The 21,145-nt window shown below is 42.6% G+C and overlaps 1 pseudogene; it reads left to right on the forward strand.

Annotated features, from left to right (window-relative positions):
* LOC119524480 lies at positions 1-1,897 on the forward strand (annotated as a pseudogene).
* The last annotated feature ends 19,248 nt before the right edge of the window (positions 1,898-21,145 follow it).

A 21,145-nucleotide genomic window follows, 5' to 3' on the forward strand; every position in this document is an offset into this window, starting at 1 on the left:
TTACTGTTTAATGATTTGTTTGTTGTGGACACAATCAAATGTAATGACAACTTGTGGATAAAAGATGAAATAAAATTAAGGACATGTGGAGAGCAAGCTGTGTGGATCAGGTAAGAGAAGGCAATACCAATGCCATGAAATCCTTTGTCTTGGGCTCACCCACTGTGAAGTTTGTGGCTACTTTCAGTTGTCCAGAAAAAAAGGACAAATGTCTCTCTCTCCTTCAGAGAAACATCAATGTAGACAGAGAGAAGGACAACCCGAAGAGCATTCCCCTCAAAATCATCACTGAGAACCTTGGGAATTGTGCCTATGCTAAAACTCTCACAGTAATGAATTCACATATGGGCAAAGTTACCAACATGTCATTAGCAAGCTAGGGATAACTGGCTCTGAGAGACATTACCAGTTATGGGTCACTTCTGGCAAACAAGCTGCTCCATACCCACTCACTGTGCAGGAATATCACTATGGAATTAAAATGAGCCATCTTCGAGACACTGCACTCCTGACAGAGAGGTTAAAGGACTGCAGCACCCCTTCCAACTTGCAAGAACCTTTCCTCCTGGAACAGCTGCCCTGGGAGATGCAGTGCCAGTTCATCCTGAAGCCCAGATGCCTGGCCGCAGCCCAGCAACTGAGTGATTCAGGGCAGAAGACATTAACAAGGCAAAGATCTCTCCTAAACTGGGCCTGTTGGTGGGGTTCCAGCACTCACCTGGAGAATTTGCACATGTCACCAACATCTCCCATGCCAGGACAGCTGTTTGGAGTTACTCTGTCAAGTATTTGTGAGAATGATAATCTGCCCAAACCTGTCTTGGATATGCTTTTCTTTCTTAATCAAAACAGGCCCCTCACAAAAGGTACCTTCAGGCTATGAGCTAGTGTGAAATCCTGCAGAGAGCTGAAAGAGAAACTGAACTCTGCAGTTGAAGCACACCTAGGCGGTGAATCAGTTTTTGTGGTAGCATCTGTCTTCAAGGATTTTGTCTTAAATATTCCAGGAAGTATTTTTTCAACAGCTCTCGATGAGGAGAAAATAAATACATCCAAAGGCAAATGAGAATAGCTTCTGACAGCCAATGTTGTTCTCCAAAGGTATCTCTTTGGGTATTATACAACATTGAGCAACATTCCTAATCCAATCAGATGACTCCATTTAATTTAGCGGTGTGTATCGCTCCAACCATTCTTTGGCCTCCTACTTCCACTGATTACATAACTGGAAAATGAGTTTACAAAAAAAGGTTTCCCTACTTATCCAATTTTTGATTAAAAATTGCTGTAGGATATTTGGAGAAGAAATCACTTCCCTCTGGGAGAGATTTCAGTGAGATGTGATCATAGAGAGAGTCCCTCAGAAATCTCTTGCTTCCAGTGGAATGACTCCTATGACAGCTTGGAGAATGAGCTAAATGAGGATGTGGATGCTCCATGTAGCAACTTGGCAAAATAATTTCTTTCAGGGGAGCAGAAGCATGGACTCTGTCCTAATCCTCAGTGATTATGACCTATACTCACCTCAGATAGAAGCCCTTTTAGCCCTGAGTGACTTTGACTTAGACCATTCTAAAGATGAAGAGGTTCAAATGAAATAGCCTGTTGAATCCAAGCCAGTGAATGTTTCATTGCTGCAGAACCCAAAGGTCCCACTGCAGGTTCAGGCTGAGACCCCATCTGACATGTGCACACCTGGCTACCTGTCCACAACTGCCACAGATGCTACAAAGAGCCTGAGGTGACAGTGGCACTGCTGAGAGCCCAGGATATATGACCAGCACTACAGACTAACCTATCTCAGGGGGATTTATTCAAAGAAACAGCATAAAACCAGGTGTGATGCTGGTGTCTTGAATGGAGAAGAAGAGTATCGCAGACAGCACAAGTCTTGCAAATGGAGCGGCAAAAGCTCAGTAATCTGAGTCTGGTCACTGGGATGGAGGTGGTCAAGTTGGTGCCACAAAGGAAAATACTGAGAATGTTTCATCCCTCAGAGTAAACATTTGCCCAAGTTCTACCTGTTCCAGCTGATCGTCCTCAGGCACATCCCTGTCTGGCTCATCAATGACGTCTCAAGACAGTGCTTGTTCTCAGATTTCTAACAGTCTGTGTTTACACCCACTGAAACTTCCTCTCTAATGGATTGCACTTTTCAGGCTCAAAGGAAACAGGTAGAGCTTTCTTCTGACTTTATCAATTCTGACCTTGTTTGTAGAATGCCCAGTCCCCCATTAAGGCAGGCCAGCAGCCTCATGGCTTATGCAATGAAGGACACTGGAGTATGGCCTTCACAGATGCATCTTGTAACTCTTCACCCCATCTCATGGTTCAGAAGGAGTGTAACCAATTTGGAAAATGGGTCTCTCAAGAAGAAGGCAAAGGCAGGCAGGCCAGAGGAAAATGAAATAGGTTCTCTAATGAGACCCATGGAGCCACCTCCATATGTTTCTCATGACCCTGAATCCAGATCACTGGAAGAGAGACAGAAAGACCTGCCTGAAAGGGCAGCCAAAGGACTTGGAGCTGTGCAGTGAGCTCTGTGGTATTGTTCTTATCCCAGCCAAGACACAGAGAATCATTCTTGCTCTCCATTCAAGAAGATAGAAGAAAGACTCAGAATTTCCATGAAGTCACATGAGGAAGCAGAGGACAGTGGTCCTTGATCTCCTGGTACTCTGCTTTGGAAAAGGTCCTCACCCAGCTCCTTGTCTGTGGATGATACACTCAGCTTAGACTCAGGCCCTACAGTGGTTTACAGTAATGGAGATGGATATTTCACCAACATTCAACCACAATATGAATCTGAGGTTTACCAGATCTGAAGTTGGGTCAATGGTAATGTAGAAATAATCATTATTATGACCCCTTTGGAAAAGATCCCCTGGGATTGGTTAGCATAAGCATAATCATTGCAAATATTTAGGAAAGCAAAAGGATTCTTTTTATGGAAGACTACTTGGCAAAAGTTTATGCCCAAATATTTGGTCCCATATGTGTTTAGGATACTTTTCCTTAATAGAGTGTGGGATTTGTCCTTTCATATATTTCTAAAGATATAGCAGAGGCCTAGAGAAAGCAGTATTTGGTGGAAGAAACATGACTTATGTGAAGAGTCTGTGGGATTAATTACCTAGAAGACCATGATATCTTCAATTATGGATTAGGGTAAGGGCATAGAGAAACCATCTACAGTCCATGTTGTGCTATTATACAGTAGGGAAGAAAAACGTCCCTTATCAAACCATTAAGAGAAAAACTTATCTGGTAATGAAGGAAATCCTGTGAAATTGTCCTTTAAATCTAGCCAGTCTGGCCATTTCTGTGACATCTTCTAGTAACATGTCCTCACAAGGTCATTCTTGGGAGCAGCCCATCAATGGAGTGGAACTGGAGAAAACTTGCCTGATTGATTCAAGAACCATGGGCCCTTTGATGTCATAGTTGTGTTTGGATTGGTTGTGTTCATTAATTTGTCTTTCCATTAGACCGTTGCATTGCTCTGCAGTCTCCAGAAACAGCTGTGAGAAGAAAGGCATAAATGTTTGCTCATTTCCATGTCCTTTCCAGGGGTGCCATGCTAGGACCATTCCCTTAAATGCTACTTTCCTTGTGTCAAAGGTAGCATCCTGACAGTGTTTTCTACGTTAGTGTGGAGGAAAAGGCTGCAAAAGAGTCCCTTCTATATTACAGGAACCAGTTACCAACTTAGATCAAAGTATGATTCCTTTTTGCTGAAATGTGTCTCTGTAGTCCTGTCTACATTACATTCAGCTCAGAAAAAGTATTTATAAACCATCCCTTTTCTGATTATTGTAGCTTGAGTTTTAAGAGAGCAATTTATATGTTGGCATGTTATAAGGAGTTACAAAATAGAATACCCACTGAAGTGGCTGCCAGCCCTTCTTAGACACTTTCTGGCTTTGGGTTTTCTTATCTCCAGATTCTTTCTATACTTTTATCCCAAATGATTGATGACTCAAGGATGGTTTACACCGTCTTGATTTCTTTTATGACCCACAGACACTTCTCTTGTTTGCTTTAAAGACTTCACTGGTACATCTTCTTGCCTGGGAATGGATTATGGTTCCTTACCAACCATCATGAAGGCACATAGCACCAGGAATGGATTTGCACCTTCCTTCATTTTAATTGCTTGCCTATAAGAAGTTGGTTAGATCCCATTTGGTCTCTTTAATCCCAATATCAGAGGGCATTTTCCTAGAAACTAACTTATTCCAAATTATTTTTTATCTACCACCAGGTTATTGTGACCAAATGATCTTTCCTTATTGTCCTAATGGTCGTGTTTTTCAATTATCAAAAAAAAAAATGTTTTCTCTAAGGTAGAAGTCCTTCCACTATTCATATTAGTTAATAGATGCTGCCTACCTCTCAGTTATATGGTCCTGTTTCCTGTAAGCACTCAAATGAACTTTTAGAACTCTTTGTCTAAAGAAGTCCTTCATGAGAGTGGACATCTCAGTAACAGATGTGAACTAGATTTCACCTGATAACCATCCACTTCTATATTAAGTGTCCTAAGAGTCCAGGTTCATTTTTGTAGAATAATATACAAAGCCAACAAGGACTCCCCTTACCCTTAGGGTGTAATACCATCTTAACTGCAAGATGTGAATGAAACTGTTATGGATTAGAGTGTCTCTGATGGTTAGGTTCATGTGTCAACTTGGCCAGATGATGGTATCCAGGTGTCTGGTCAAGCAAGCACTGGCCTAACCATTACTTCAGGGACATTTGCAGGTGGCTAATAAACCAGAAGGCTAGTTTATTAAATCATCAGTCAATTGGCTGAAGCTGTGACTGATTACATCGATGAAGGGTGTGTCTTCCAAAATGAGAGTATAAAATCAGCTGGATTTAAAACAATCAGTTGAAGACTTTTAAGTGACACAGATAGAGGACCTTCACTTCTACTACAGCTAGCCAGGAAACCATTTCCTGAGGAGTTCATTGAACACCTTCATTGGAGTTGCCAGTTTGCTGCCTGCCCTATGGAATTTGGACTCATGCATACCCACAGTTAGGTGAGACACTTTTATAAAATCTTATATTCATAGATATATCTTGTTGATTCTGTTTCCCTAGAGAACCCTAAGAAATACAGTCTTTTGGAAGAAATGGCATCTCCACCTACCAAAATAATCATTCTAACATTTTTCTTTCATATTGGTGGGTAGAAAAATCATCCAACCAACTTGAAGCATAGAAGAAAATAGATGCTGAGGTTCTTCTGCAACCACCCATACCCTGTATATTCCCTTAGATACTCCCACAATACTTAAATGTGAATAGTTTTTTAGTATTTCTGTAAACTTTTGAATGATTTGAAGACAGACTAGAGGTCATTTTATTTTACAGTGTCAACTTATAATATATTAGACTGGTGCTTTATCTGAAATTCTTTCATTTTGTATAATGTATCTTGACATTTTACTTCCATAAATTATGTAATAAATGTGTGCTTTTGTACTTTCAGAAAATGGAAAAAGAAAAAAGAACATAGCCTTTTCTAGAGTAGATAACAGCTTCATACTAACATAGCAGGTCACATTCCAGGGGGCTCAAAGACATGTTCCATCTCAGAGCTCTGTTGACTGGACCAAAAGAAAACAGTAACCTCCTTCTTTTACATCCTCTGTTTTTCTGAGGAGGAAGCTAATGCTCAGTGCAGGAGAGTGGATTGCTCCAGGTCACACAGCCAGGAATGCTGGACTGAGCCTATGTCTGCTTGGCTACAAAGGCTGCATGTATGTTGGAGAGGGGGTTGTTGGGTTTGGAGGAGTGATTGAAGAAGTTCAGAGAGGTGGCTTTGGGGTAGGCAAGTTCTGAGCAGCTATCCCAGAGCAGAGAGAGGAAATGGAGTTTGGTGCTCCCAGAGGGTATGCGGAGGTGCAAGTGCCTGGGCAGTGCTCAACTCAATAAAAGATGTACCATGGAGTGGAGATCATTGTAGGAGTTGAGTTCCATGTCATTGGAGGTGTGCAAGTCATGGCCAGACAGCTACTGGGAATTTTTGTCCTGGAAGGCAGGCTCAGGGCTGTCAGGGGGTGAGGAGGAGTTGATCTCATGAGTCCTAGGTTCTTTCAAGGGCAGAAGGCAATGAGTCTCTGCACCTCAGGGTCTTTTCATTGCTCCTTCAGCTGTGAAACAGAGTGATGAAGGGACTTTTTACTCTGCAAAGCCCTGGAAAAACTGAGGGATGACTGGGAAGATAAGGAGGGCTTTACCTGTTACTCAGACCTAGGTCATCCCAGCCCAGAGCCCACAAGCTTTCCAGCTGCCCTGGGACTGGTGGGCAGGTGCCCCGTGAGATAGGCAGGGAACATCTGGTCACCTGGTCCATTCAGATGCTGTCCAAGGATTTGGGCAGGCCAGGCCATGCCCTCTGGGGAACAAAGCAGTGACTCAGAGCTGTTGGCCCTGAAGTCTTGGGTTTCTCCTACCTGGGGCTGGGCAGCTGGGGCAGAGCTGGAGTCATCTCCTCTCTTTCTTCCAGTTAGGTCACCAACGATGAATTGTACCTAATTCCTCGAAGAGGAGTCTGACAGGTGGGCTAGAGAAGCCTGAGGCAAGAACAGCTGTACAGGTGTGGGTTCATATTCTTGTTCTGTCACCTATGGGGTGTCTCCCCTTGGGTGGTGATTTAACCTCTCTGGGCCTCTATTTTCCCATCTGTAAGCATCCCTAGGCTTGTTGGGAGGATTAAATGGGATCCTTTTAGATCATTTTAGATCACCTTCCCCACAAAAGTAACATTCATTGATACCTGTGTTCAGGATTTAAAATGCATGAGTTCATTTAATCCTCACCACCACTCCCTGGGATAGGTGCTCTACATTACCTTTCCTATAATTTATAATTGAGGAAACTCAGTAATAGACAGTTTATGTAAATTATTCACCCAGAAATGAACCCAGCTGTCTGACCCCTGAGCCTGATCTTTTCACCACTGTGTTGTAATGGACATGTCAAGTGTCATCCACCCCACTGCAGCATCCTGTCCTTGGAGACACACAGGAGGAAATGCCTCTCATGTGTCAGAACTCAGAATTGTATCCTAGCTCCCAGAGCCTGTCTTTATAGGTGTATGTGTTTTTAAATGGATGGATACTAGAGTTAATGGATCTTGTTTCCCTCTTTCCCTTGCCTACTGGGTCGTGGCAACCTAATTCATGACCCACCTCTGGCAATTACCCAGAACTTAATGGCAAATGTTTTGTGGGCTCTATTTGTGCCTACATTTCCCTTGTTTATATCACTGATTTTTGGTTCATCCAGTTTCCTTGCCTTTTTAAGGATGTTGTAACATGTATGTTTTGATTAGTTGTTTCAAAATTTAGGGGAGTTGTGGAATAAACATCTTGCCATGTTTTAAGTACCTGATGTATAACTATTGAGTGTGGGTCAGTGTGGCTTCTGACTGCCGAGGCAGGGCCTCCCCATTGTGTTGACCACAACAGACACATGCCCTATGAAATCTATGGATTGAGTGCTTTCGGGGTCCAGACAAGTGGCAGAGATCTGTGGTGTACAATAGGCCCCATGCCAAGAGCCATATGTCAATTAATTTTATCCTCACAAAGTACCCCAGGAAGTAGGCAATTTTTTTTTTTTTCTGAGTTTGGGAATTCAGGGAGGGGTAGATACTTACTCAAAAGGCTTAATAGCTGGGAGATGACCAAGCCAAGTTCAAACTCTTGTTTCTCCTCCCTCAACTCTTCTGTGCCCCTTCTTATCACCTGGGTGGACATAGAGGATGTCCATCCTCAAAGAGATTGTGTTAAAGCAGAAACCACATCAATCAAACCTAGGAGAAAAGAGGATGTATTGGTTCAGTAACTGATGAGCCTGAGGATGGACAGCTTCAGGCATTGCTGCATCTAGTGGTCACACAGTCATGAGAAACTGCAGCTCTCCACTTCTAGGGTCTACTTCATGCGGTTGTAGACTATTTCTCAGTCAGCTTTAACACTTCCAGTAATAAGTTAACCTTTGGGAGTCCCAGAGTCACTTTCTTACAACTTAGAAATTCCAAGGGGGAGGGAGGGTCTCATTCTCAAGTGTTCAACAAAAGTCCTTTATCTGAATCCCATTACTTCTTTTCAGTTTTTGGAGGTGAACATCACATAACAGATAAGGAATCATTTTTAAAGAGTACAATTCCTTGGTATTTAGTGTATTCACAAAATCATGCAGCTAAGAGCACTCCACAGTTTCAAAACTTTTTTGTCTCCCCATAACAATACCCCTAAGGAATCACTCCCCACCACTGGTTCTTTTTTTTTTTTTAAATTCAATTTTATTGAGATATATTCAGATACCATGCAGTCATACAAAGCATACATTCAATTGTTCCCAGTTCCATTGTATAGTTGCCACCACTGGTTCTTATTGGCCCAACTTGGGTCACATGCTTAAACCTGACCAATCACAGTGGCCAAGGGGATGCTGTGCTCTAATGGCTAGCATGGATCACATGACCACCAGAGCAGAGGTGGGGTTTGGGGCAGAGGCTGGATGGAGAGGATCCCCAAAACAATGGGGAAGGTACAGGAGAGTGTGTGAGGAGGGCAGCCACTCCTCCACCCCTATCCATATGGCAGATCCCTGGTGCTGGCTCAGCCATTTGTGCTGCAGTTTCCTCCTCTGTAAACAGGGATGATTATAATGGTACCTGCTTCTCCTGGGTGGTGACAGGAATCACTGAGAGCATGATGTAAAGCACACTGTAGGTGCTCAATAAATGTAGACACCCACTCCTCCTGGGAGACACAAGGACATCTCCAAGACTTCCTCATAGCTGAGGGGGGAGGAAGAAGTGAGAGCATATCTGCAGCTCATCATCCCTTTTGGAACACATGGGGCTTACTTAGTACCCGTCCTGGCATGGGTGTCCCCCAGTCCACCCTCAGAGATGGTGGACTGGTTCTAGCTCCCCAGAAACCACAGAAGAGGTTTTCAAAAGGGGTGGTGACTTCTCCAGCCCAACCAGCCAAAAATGGGCAGAAGTCACAGCCTGTGAGCTTGATGCTAAGGCCCCTCTCTCCTTGTCTCCTCCTGGGGATGTTGGGCCTCTGTGGCTGGAGAAGTAATTGGGGCTTATTTCCTGGGGGAAAGTGGATGCTCTGTGAAGGCCTCCAGGCAAACGGGATGGGTAATGACAATTGTCACAGCATTCACTGAGCCAGGAATTAGTATATTTGTTTCCTAGCCTATTTGCTAACCACTCTCACTTTCTGCATGTGTTTCATGTCACTGAGGACTCCTGTAGTGAGGAGGGGACAGAGACCCCTGACCAGCACTCTCTGACAATCAAACTCCCTACCTCCTGCCTGCCCTAGTGCTTGGCCACCGTCCCAGGTCCCAGGCCCCCTGGACTGCTTGGTCTCATCCCCTGGCCCCTTCCCACTCTGGTCAGGTTCCCTGAGGAATCAGCCCACCATCGGAGGTGCAGTCACTGGAGTTAATGATTGGATGGGTAGGCGAGGATAATGCCACAGTCCGCCAGCTGTGTGCCCCTGCCTCTGCGGCCTCTTCCAGGACACAGGTAGGGACACACAGCTCGGCTGGTGCAAGGGCATGGCAGGGTCTCCTGGCCAAGGGTAAGGTTGGGCCATTGGGGGCCAAGGGGAGATTTGAGTATCTTTCAAGGTCTTCCAGCAGCTGGGTAGGAGTGCTGAACCCCGTGCTGGGTTGGACAGACTTGAACATGACTCCCAGCCTAGCTGAAGAGTCTCACATTCTTCTGCAATGTGGGGTTAACGACATCTCCTTCCCAGGGTTCTGACAGCACCCTTCCCTTTCAAGTGCTTTTATAATTGGATACTCTCAGGGTCCCAGGGTGAGGGAGGTTGAGTCACCCCAAGTCCCTTTTTCAGGGAAGCTCCAGGCCAGGACAAACCTGGGGATTGAAGCCCTCTGTGTATGAACACATTGCCAGGCCTGGAGCATCCCCTCACTCTGGTGTTTGTGGCATAGATTCAGCTGAGTGCAGGGACCAGGCCTGGGCCACCTCCATGAAGCAAGAATTTGCAGGGTGAGGGAACCACACACAAAGCAGTGTCTCAATCGACATAAAGATCCGGCTGATCAAAACTGGCTGTGGCCAGTGGGTGGATTCTGGTCCTCACCATCACTCTCTTCTCATCAAGGGAAACTGAGGCACAGACAGGGGAAAGGACTTGCTTGGGGTTGTACAACAGGTTAAGTGAAAAGCTGGAATCTGATCCCAGGGCCATCTGACTCTTTGTTTGCTGGATGCATCAGCCTGGGTGATAGGTTCTGTGGGGGCCCTATGGCAATGACCCCGGCTCAGTCTGAGGACCCTATCCCTGCACCAGGCCAGTTTGGCTTGGCTTGTGCCTCACTTGATCAGGGATTCCTGTCTTTGGAGCCAGGCTCGGTTGAACAGTTCTTAGACATCCATCTCTGATTTGCCCTGGGTCCCTGTTTCCTCACTGGAAACTCAGAATGATAATTCCTACTTGGGGACCAGTTTTTGGAAGCTCAGTGAGAAAGTGGGAGTGAAACTGGGCCCTTAGCACCTGGGGGCAGCATCCCCCTCTCTGCCTTCCTGGAAACTGGGCAGCCCTGGGGCCCCCACTCCTAGTGACTCAAGATTCTAGCCAAGAGGTCTGGGAGCCACATACTGACATCACCTCCCATGTGAGGATGAGGGACCAGCACTTCCCGGCAGGCAGACCAGTGCCCTGGGTCCCCTGGACAGTGGGGGTCTGCCCCCTGAAAGCCAGATTGGGTTCTCTGGAATCTGAATGGCTCAGGTACATTGGGCAACAGGTAGGTGTTCAGAACCCATCCTATTTCACCTTTGTGTTCATTTCAGTAGCACTTTTTGAAAGCAGGGAGAAGGCAGGGAGTGGGGGTGGGAGTTGAGGGGAATGAAGCTTTAATTTCTAGAATGTAGATTGTGCACATGTTTTAGAGGGGAAAACTGAAAATCAGTGTGGTGAGGAGAAGGACCCCTGGATGCAATTGTTGAGTGACTGGGGGCTGAATGAGGGAACAAAAGATATAAGGGTTTTAGTTCTGAGATTACAGCCCAAAGGGGATCCAGGAGTAGAATGTGTCTTGCTGGTGTTAATGTGCCCCTGGGTTTCCCCTACAGTGGGCACCCATAGTCCAATCTTCACCTCCACCACCATCACTAATGCCACTCAGGGGGCTGTTTGGGCTTCCTTACAGCATGGTAGCTGAGTTCCAAGAGGGGGTATTCCAAGAGACAGGAAGAGGAAACTGCCAGTATCTTCAGGCTGAGGTCCAGAAAACAGGAACACCATCCCTGGGACAATTTCTTACTGATCAGTCGCAGAGCCTGCCCAGGTTCTAGGGGAGGGGACAGAGTTCAAATCTCTTGCTGGCAGGAGTGTCAAAATATCGGTAGCCATCTTTATGTGCTACACAATGTAGTTTCCCCTTTGTGTACTCTCATGGTAGCCACATTCTCTTCCTTCATAGTACTTAATGCGGTAAACAGTTAGTACTTTGTTTGCTTGTTTTATGTCTGTCTTATTCACTAACCCATAAGCTCATTGAGGGCATCACCTTGACTCTTTTCAATGTTGGCGTATCTCCAAGTCCTGGTAACAAGGTCTGGCACATAGGGGCATCCATTAAATATTTATTAAGGGAGTGAATTTATGAAGGAATGAATCAGGCTACTTAGCACATAGATGCTCAGGAAATATCGGTAGGTATTTAAAATTATTAGCCTCCCGGATACCTCCATGTTGTCCCAGGTTGTCTGGGGATATTGGGGCAAGGACAAGTCTGAGTTCAAAAAGGAGTGCTCGTTCTGGGAATTTAAGGTAGCTATGGAGGACAGAGCCCTGGAGGCAGGTGGCTGGAACAGAACCATGATATCTCTCACTGCCTAGGAGAGATGAAGTGACCAAGGCTGGCCAGGTACATTTGGGTGGGACTGAAAGGATGGAGAGGCCAGAGACAATATAGTTGCTGACATTTCTTGCACTTACTGGGAGCCAGGCACTGTTTAAGCCTCATGCCAAGCCCATATTATGAGTGCTACTATGATCCCCATTTTGCAATTGGGGTAAACTGAGGACCTGAGGTGTTGCTTACTTGCCCATAGTTGCATTGGACTTGCACCCAGGCTCTTTGGTCTACACAGGTGGCCATGACATGCTGCCCCTCTCACAGGTGTCCCCCATTAGGCCACTGGGGTCACAGTGATTCACAGGCTCAGTGGGGTCACAGTGATTCATGGGGTCACAATGATTCATGGGCTAAGCCCTGTGCTTGGTCCTGGCGTCATGGAGATGAATTAGACCTGGACTTTGACCTCATTTCGCTGCTGGCTAGTGGTAAAGGATTATCTACAAAGAGATAATGGGCAGTGTAAGAGCTCCAGAGGTGATGCTACAATCTGAGCAGGGTCCTGTGAAGTCACTACGAGGGAGAAGCCAGTGCCTCTCCATTTTCTACTGATACATGTAATTTTCTGTCTACTTGTTCTATCAATTATAAGAAAAGGGCTACTGAAATATCCATTATAATTGTCCATTTGTCCATTTCTCCACACAGTTCTGTCAGGTTTTTCTTCATATATTTCAAAACTCTAGTATTAGATGTGTAAATATTTAGGACTGTTATATTCTTTCTATTAATTGCCCCCTTTATCATCATCATATGACTTTCTTTATCCCCAGAAATCTTTTGCTCTAATGTTTGTATTGCCTGATGTTAAAATAGCCACTCTTTTTGACTAGTATTAGAATTGTCTGCCTTTTGCCATTCTTTTACTATTATATTGATATGTGCATTTAAAGTGTATTTAGGATGATTCAACTTTTACACTTAATGTGATTATTGGTGCGTTTAGGAGTGAGTCTAACATCTTGTTGTTTTTTTTTAAGGAAAGAGTTCAAAGAGAGGCTTCACCTGTATCTGTGATATTTCCTTTCTTTTAAAACCAAAGAAATATTTGACCAAGTTGTGGTGAAATGTTAAGGTTTGTTAAATCTGGCTGGTGGATACATGGATGTTTTTGGTATTTTTCTAAATATTTGAGCTATTCTGTAATTGTATTAGTTAGGGTTCTCTAGGGAAACAAAACCAACAAGAGATAGATCTGTAAATATAAGATTTTATTAAAGTATCTCACACAACTGCAAGAATGCATGAGTCCAAATTCTGTAGGGCAGACAGCAAACTGGCAACTCTGATGAAGGTGTTCACTGAACTGCCTAGGAGATGCTTCGCTGGCTAGCTGAGGAAGAAATGAAGGTCCTTTCTCTTCTCCCTTAACAGTCTTCAACTGATTGGATGAAATCCAGCTGATTGCATTCTCTCATTGTGGAAGATAACCCCTTCATTGATGTAATCAGTCACAGTGCAGTCAACTGACTGATGATTTAATAAACCAGCTTTCTGGTTTATTAACCAGCCACAAATGTCCTTACAGAAATGGATAGGCCAATGCTTGCTTCACCAGACACCTGGAAACCATCACCTGGCCAAGATGACACATAAACCTAACCATCACAATAATGAAAAAAAAAGAAGATACTGTTTAAGCTGCATGAATTATCTCAAGGTCTTACAAAAGATGTCAGCAAGCTCTGCCCCATCTCCACTGTTTCAGACCTTCTTTCTCCTTGAGTCATATGTTTTTTTAAATTCCTGACTTTTAAAAAAATGTTTAAACACTTGCACTGTGTAGACAATATCCCTATATGTTGGTCGAGTTTTCAAAAGTTAAGTCACACACCTCAAAGGGCAATTGCTATATTGGAACCCTGCTCAATTAGTTAGCAGAAACTTATTTATATATTTTTTTCAACTTTATTGAGATAAATTTACACACTACACAAACCATCCAAAATATGTAATCACTGGCTCATAGAATCATCACATAGTTGTGCTTTCATCTCCTTGATCAACTTTAGAATATTTTCATTACTCTAGAACAGAAATAAGAACAAAAAATAAAATCAAAATCCTCCCATACTCCTTATCCCACTCTATTGTTGACCCATAGCATTGGTGTAGTAAATTTGTTGCTGTTGATGAAAGAATATTAAAATCTTACTGTTAATTATAGTCCATATATTGCAATACCTATGTTTCTTCCCCATCTATTATTTTGTTTTCTATTTGTTCTATCTGTTGTTTGTTCTACTTTTTGTCTGTCTCCTTTTGGATTGAGTATTTTTTATGTCCCCATTTTATCTCCTTTGTTGGATAATTAGCTATATCTCTTTGTTTTGTTCTTTTAATGGTGGCTTTGTGGTTTTTAGTACATAGATTTAACTTACAGTCCACTTACAAGTGGCATTATACCGCTTCATATATGGTATAAGAACCTTTCTCAGTGTACTTCCATGTCTTCCCTCTTGGGCATCATGCTATTATTGTCATATATTTTACTGATATTTATGTTAGAAACCCCACAGTATATTGTTATTTTTGTTTAGGTAGTCAACTATCTTTAAAAGATATTTAAATAATAAGAAACAATCTTGTATGATTACCTATATAGTTATTTCTGGTGATTTTCATTCCTTTATATAGATCAGTATTTCCATCTTGTGTCATTTTTCTTCTGCCTGAAGGACTTTCTTTAATATTCTTTGTGGTACAGATCTGCTGGTAGTAAATTCTTTCACCATTTCTTTGTCTGAAAAAGTATTTTGCGGAGGCGGGGCAAGATGGCAGACTGGTGAGCTGTATGTTTTAGTTACTCCTCCAGGAAAGTAGGTAAAAAGCCAGGAACTGCGTGGACTGGACACCACAGAGCAATCGGTCTTTGGGCATACTTCATACAACACTCATGAAAACGTGGAACTGCTGAGATCACCGAAATCTGTAAGTTTTTGCGGCCAGGGGACCCGCGCCCCTCCCTGCCAGGCTCAGTCCCGGGGGAGGAGGGGCTGTCAGCTCCAGGAAGGAGAAGGGAGAATTGCAGTGGCTGCTCTCATCGGAAACTCATTCTACTGATTCAAACTCCAACCATAGATAGACTGAGGCCAGACACCAGAGACTCTGAGAGCAGCCAGCCCAGCAGAGAGGAGACGGGCATAGAAGGAAAACAACACGAGAAGCTCCAAAGTAAAAGCAGAGGATTTTTGGAGTTCTGGTGAACACAGAAAGGGGAAGGGCGGAGATCAGGCCTTGAGGCGCATATGCAAATCCCGAAGCAAGGCTGATCTCTCTGCCCAGGGCACCTTTCCTTAATGGCCCTGGTTGCTTTGTCTATTAGCATTTCAATAACCCATTAGATCTCTGAGGAGGGCCGTTTTTTTTTTTGTTTGTTTGTTTGTTTTTAAATCCTTTTTGCTTTTTCTAAAACAATTACTCTAAGAAGCTCAATACAGAAAGCTTCAAAGAATTGAAATTTGGGCACGTCAAGTCAAGAGCAGAACTAAGAGAGCTCTGAGACAAAAGGCAATAATCCAGTGGCTGAGAAAATTCACTAAACACCACAACTTCCCAAGAAAAGGGGGGTGTCCGCTCATAGCCACCATCCTGGTGGACAGGAAACACTCCTGCCCATCGCCAGCCCCATAGCCCAGAGCTGCCCCAGACAACCCAGTGTGACGGAAGTGCTTCAAATAACAGGCACACACCACAAAACTGGGCGTGGACATTAGCCTTCCCTGCAACCTCAGCTGAATGTCCCAGAGCTGGGAAGGGGGAGCAGTGTGAATTAACAGAGCCCCATTCAGCCATCATTTGAGCAGACTGGGAGCCTCCCAACACAGCCCAGCAGCCCAGAACTGCCCTGGGGGGACGGCACTCACCTGTGACATAGCACAGTCATCCCTCAACAGAGGACCCGGGGTGCACAGCCTGGAAGAGGGGCCCACTTGCAAGTCTCAGGAGCCATACGCCAATACCAAAGACTTGTGGGTCAGTGGCAGAGACAAACTGTGGCAGGACTGAACTGAAGGATTAGACTATTGCAGTAGCTTTAAAACTCTAGGATCATCAGGGAGATTTGATTGTTAGGGCCACCCCCCCTCCCCGACTGCCCAGAAACACGCCCCACATACAGGGCAGGCAACACCAACTACACACGCAAGCTTGGGACACCAATTGGGCCCCACAAGACTCACTCCCCCACTCACCAAAAAGGCTAAGCAGGGGAGATCTGGCTTGTGGAGAACAGGTGGCTCGTGGACGCCACCTGCTGGTTAGTTAGAGAAAGTGTACTCCACGAAGCTGTAGATCTGATAAATTAGAGATAAGGACTTCAACTGGTCTACAAACCCTAAAAGAACCCTATCAAGGACAGCAAATGCCACGAGGCCAAAAACAACAGAAAATTATAAAGCATATGAAAAAACCAGACGATATGGATAACCCAAGCCCAAGCACCCAAATCAAAAGACCAGAAGAGACACACCTAGAGCAGCTACTCAAAGAACTAAAGATGAACAATGAGACCCTAGTACGGGATATGAAGGAAATCAAGAAGACCCTAGAAGAGCATAAAGAAGACATTGCAAGACTAAATAAAAAAATGGATGATCTTATGGAAATTAAAGAAACTGTTGACCAAATTAAAAAGATTCTGGACACTTATAGTACAAGACTAGAGGAAGTTGAACAACGAATCAGTGACCTGGAAGATGACAGAATGGAAAATGAAAGCATAAAAGAAAGAATGGGGAAAAAAATTGAAAAACTCGAAATGGACCTCAGGGATATGATAGATAATATGAAGCGTCCGAATATAAGACTCATTGGTGTCCCAGAAGGGGAAGAAAAGGGTAAAGGTCTAGGAAGAGTATTCAAAGAAATTGTTGGGGAAAACTTCCCAAATCTTCTAAACAACATAAATACACAAATCATAAATGCTCAGCGAACTCCAAATAGAATAAATCCAAAAAAACCCACTCCGAGACATATACTGATCACACTGTCAAACATAGAAGAGAAGGAGCAAGTTCTGAAAGCAGCAAGAGAAAAGCAATTCACCACATACAAAGGAAACAGCATAAGACTAAGTAGTGACTACTCAGCAGCCACCATGGAGGCGAGAAGGCAATGGCACGATATATTTAAAATTCTGAGAGAGAGGAATTTCCAGCCAAGAATACTTTATCCAGCAAAGCTCTCCTTCAAATTTGAGGGAGAGCTTAAATTTTTCACAGACAAAGAAATGCTGAGAGAATTTGCTAACAAGAGACCTGCCCTACTGGAGATACTAAAGGGAGCCCTACAGACAGAGAAACAAAGACAGGACAGAGAGACTTGGAGAAAGGTTCAGTACTAAAGAGATTCGGTATGGGTACAATAAAGGATATTAATAGAGAGAGGGAAAAATATGGCAAACATAATCCAAAGGATAAGATGGCCGATTCAAGAAATGCCTTCACGGTTTTAACGTTGAATGTAAATGGATTAAACTCCCCAATTAAAAGATATAGATTCGCAGAATGGATCAAAAAAAATGAACCATCAATATGTTGCATACAAGAGACTCATCTTAGACACAGGGACACAAAGAAATTGAAAGTGAAAGGATGGAAAAAAATATTTCATGCAAGCTACAGCCAAAAGAAAGCAGGTGTAGCAATATTAATCTCAGATAAAATAGACTTCAAATGCAGGGATGTTTTGAGAGACAAAGAAGGCCACTACATACTAATAAAAGGGGCAATTCAGCAAGAAGAAATAACAATCGTAAATGTCTATGCACCCAATCAAGGTGCCACAAAATACATGAGAGAAACATTGGCAAAACTAAAGGAAGCAATTGATGTTTCCACAATAATTGTGGGAGACTTCAACACATCACTCTCTCCTATAGATAGATCAACCAGACAGAAGACCAATAAGGAAATTGAAAACCTAAACAATCTGATAAATGAATTAGATTTAACAGACATCTACAGGACATTACATCCCAAATCACCAGGATACACATACTTCTCTAGTGCTCACGGAACTTTCTCCAGAATAGATCATATGCTGGGACATAAAACAAGCCTCAATAAATTTAAAAAGATTGAAATCATTCAAAGCACATTCTCTGACCACAATGGAATACAATTAGAAGTCAATAACCATCAGAGACTTAGAAAATTCACAAATACCTGGAGGTTAAACAACACACTCCTAAACAATCAGTGGGTTAAAGAAGAAATAGCAAGAGAAATTGCTAAATATATAGAGACGAATGAAAATGAGAACACAACATACCAAAACCTATGGGATGCAGCAAAAGCAGTGCTAAGGGGGAAATTTATAGCACTAAACGCATATATTAAAAAGGAAGAAAGAGCCAAAATCAAAGAACTAATGGATCAACTGAAGAAGCTAGAAAATGAACAGCAAACCAATCCTAAACCAAGTAGAAGAAAAGAAATAACAAGGATTAAAGCAGAAATAAATGACATAGAGAACAAAAAAACAATAGAAAGGATAAATATCACCAAAAGTTGGTTCTTTGAGAAGATCAACAAGATTGACAAGCCCCTAGCTAGACTGACAAAATCAAAAAGAGAGAAGACCCATATAAACAAAATAATGAATGAAAAAGGTGACATAACTGCAGATCCTGAAGAAATTAAAAAAATTATAAGAGGATATTATGAACAACTGTATGGCAACAAACTGGATAATGTAGAAGAAATGGACAATTTCCTGGAAACATATGAACAACCTAGACTGACCAGAGAAGAAATAGAAGACCTCAACCAACCCATCACAAGCAAAGAGATCCAATCAGTCATCAAAAATCTTCCCACAAATAAATGCCCAGGGCCAGATGGCTTCACAGGGGAATTCTACCAAACTTTCCAGAAAGAACTGACACCAATCTTACTCAAACTCTTTCAAAACATTGAAAAAAATGGAACACTACCTAACTCATTTTATGAAGCTAACATCAATCTAATACCAAAACCAGGCAAAGATGCTACAAAAAAGGAAAACTACCGGCCAATCTCCCTAATGAATATAGATGCAAAAATCCTCAACAAAATACTTGCAAATCGAATCCAAAGACACATTAAAAAAATCATACACCATGACCAAGTGGGCTTCATTCCAGGCATGCAAGGATGGTTCAACATCAGAAAAACAATCAATGTATTACAACACATTAAAAACTCGAAAGGGAAAAATCAATTGATCATCTCAATAGATGCTGAAAAAGCATTTGACAAAATCCAACATCCCTTTTTGATAAAAACACTTCAAAAGGTAGGAATTGAAGGAAACTTCCTCAACATGATAAAGAGCATATATGAAAAACCCACAGCCAGCATAGTACTCAATGGTGAGAGACTGAAAGCCTTCCCTCTAAGATCAGGAACAAGACAAGGATGCCCGCTGTCACCACTGTTATTCAACATTGTGCTGGAAGTGCTAGCCAGGGCAATCCGGCAAGACAAAGAAATAAAAGGCATTCAAATTGGAAAAGAAGAAGTAAAACTGTCATTGTTTGCAGATGATATGATCTTATATCTAGAAAACCCTGAGAAATCAACGATACACCTACTAGAGCTAATAAACAAATTTAGCAAAGTAGCGGGATACAAGATTAATGCACATAAGTCAGTAATGTTTCTATATGCTAGAAATGAACAAACTGAAGAGACACTCAAGAAAAAGATACCATTTTCAATAGCAACTAAAAAAATCAAGTACCTAGGAATCAACTTAACCAAAGATGTAAAAGACCTATACAAAGAAAACTACATAACTCTACTAAAAGAAATAGAAGGGGACCTTAAAAGATGGAAAAATATTCCATGTTCATGGATAGGAAGGCTAAATGTCATTAAGATGTCAATTCTACCCAAACTCATCTACAGATTCAATGCAATCCCAATCAAAATTCCAACAACCTACTTTGCAGACTTGGAAAAGCTAGTTATCAAATTTATTTGGAAAGGGAAGATGCCTCGAATTGCTAAAGACACTCTAAAAAAGAAAAACGAAGTGGGAGGACTTACACTCCCTGACTTTGAAGCTTATTATAAAGCCACAGTTGCCAAGACAGCATGGTACTGGCACAAAGATAGACATATAGATCAATGGAATCGAATTGAGAATTCAGAGATAGACCCTCAGATCTATGGCCGACTGATCTTTGATAAGGCCCCCAAAGTCACCGAACTGAGCCATAATGGTCTTTTCAACAAATGGGGCTGGGAGAGTTGGATATCCATATCCAAAAGAATGAAAGAGGACCCCTACCTCACCCCCTACACAAAAATTAACTCAAAATGGACCAAAGATCTCAATATAAAAGAAAGTACCATAAAACTCCTAGAAGATAATGTAGGAAAACATCTTCAAGACCTTGTATTAGGAGGCCACTTCCTAGACTTTACACCGAAAGCACAAGCAACAAAAGAGAAAATAGATAAATGGGAACTCCTCAAGCTTAGAAGTTTCTGCACCTCAAAGGAATTTCTCAAAAAGGTAAAGAGGCAGCCAACTCAATGGGAAAAAATTTTTGGAAACCATGTATCTGACAAAAGACTGATATCTTGCATATACAAAGAAATCCTACAACTCAATGACAATAGTACAGACAGCCCAATTATAAAATGGGCAAAAGATATGAAAAGACAGTTCTCTGAAGAGGAAATACAAATGACCAAGAAACACATGAAAAAATGTTCAGCTTCACTAGCTATTAGAGAGATGCAAATTAAGACCACAATGAGATACCATCTAACACCGGTTAGAATGGCTGCCATTAAACAAACAGGAAACTACAAATGCTGGAGGGGATGTGGAGAAATTGGAACTCTTATTCATTGTTGGTGGGACTGTATAATGGTTCAGCCACTCTGGAAGTCAGTCTGGCAGTTCCTTAGAAAACTAGATATAGAGCTACCATTCGATCCAGCGATTGCACTCCTCGGTATATACCCGGAAGATCGGAAAGCAGTGACACGAACAGATATCTGCACGCCAATGTTCATAGCAGCATTATTCACAATTGCCAAGAGATGGAAACAACCCAAATGTCCTTCAACAGATGAGTGGATAAATAAAATGTGGTATATACACACGATGGAATACTACGCGGCAGTAAGAAGGAACGATCTGGTGAAACATATGACAACATGGATGAACCTTGAAGACATAATGCTGAGCGAAATAAGCCAGGCACAAA

This window comes from Choloepus didactylus (genome assembly GCF_015220235.1).
Source record: "Choloepus didactylus isolate mChoDid1 chromosome 11 unlocalized genomic scaffold, mChoDid1.pri SUPER_11_unloc1, whole genome shotgun sequence".
Lineage (NCBI taxonomy): Eukaryota > Metazoa > Chordata > Mammalia > Pilosa > Megalonychidae > Choloepus > Choloepus didactylus.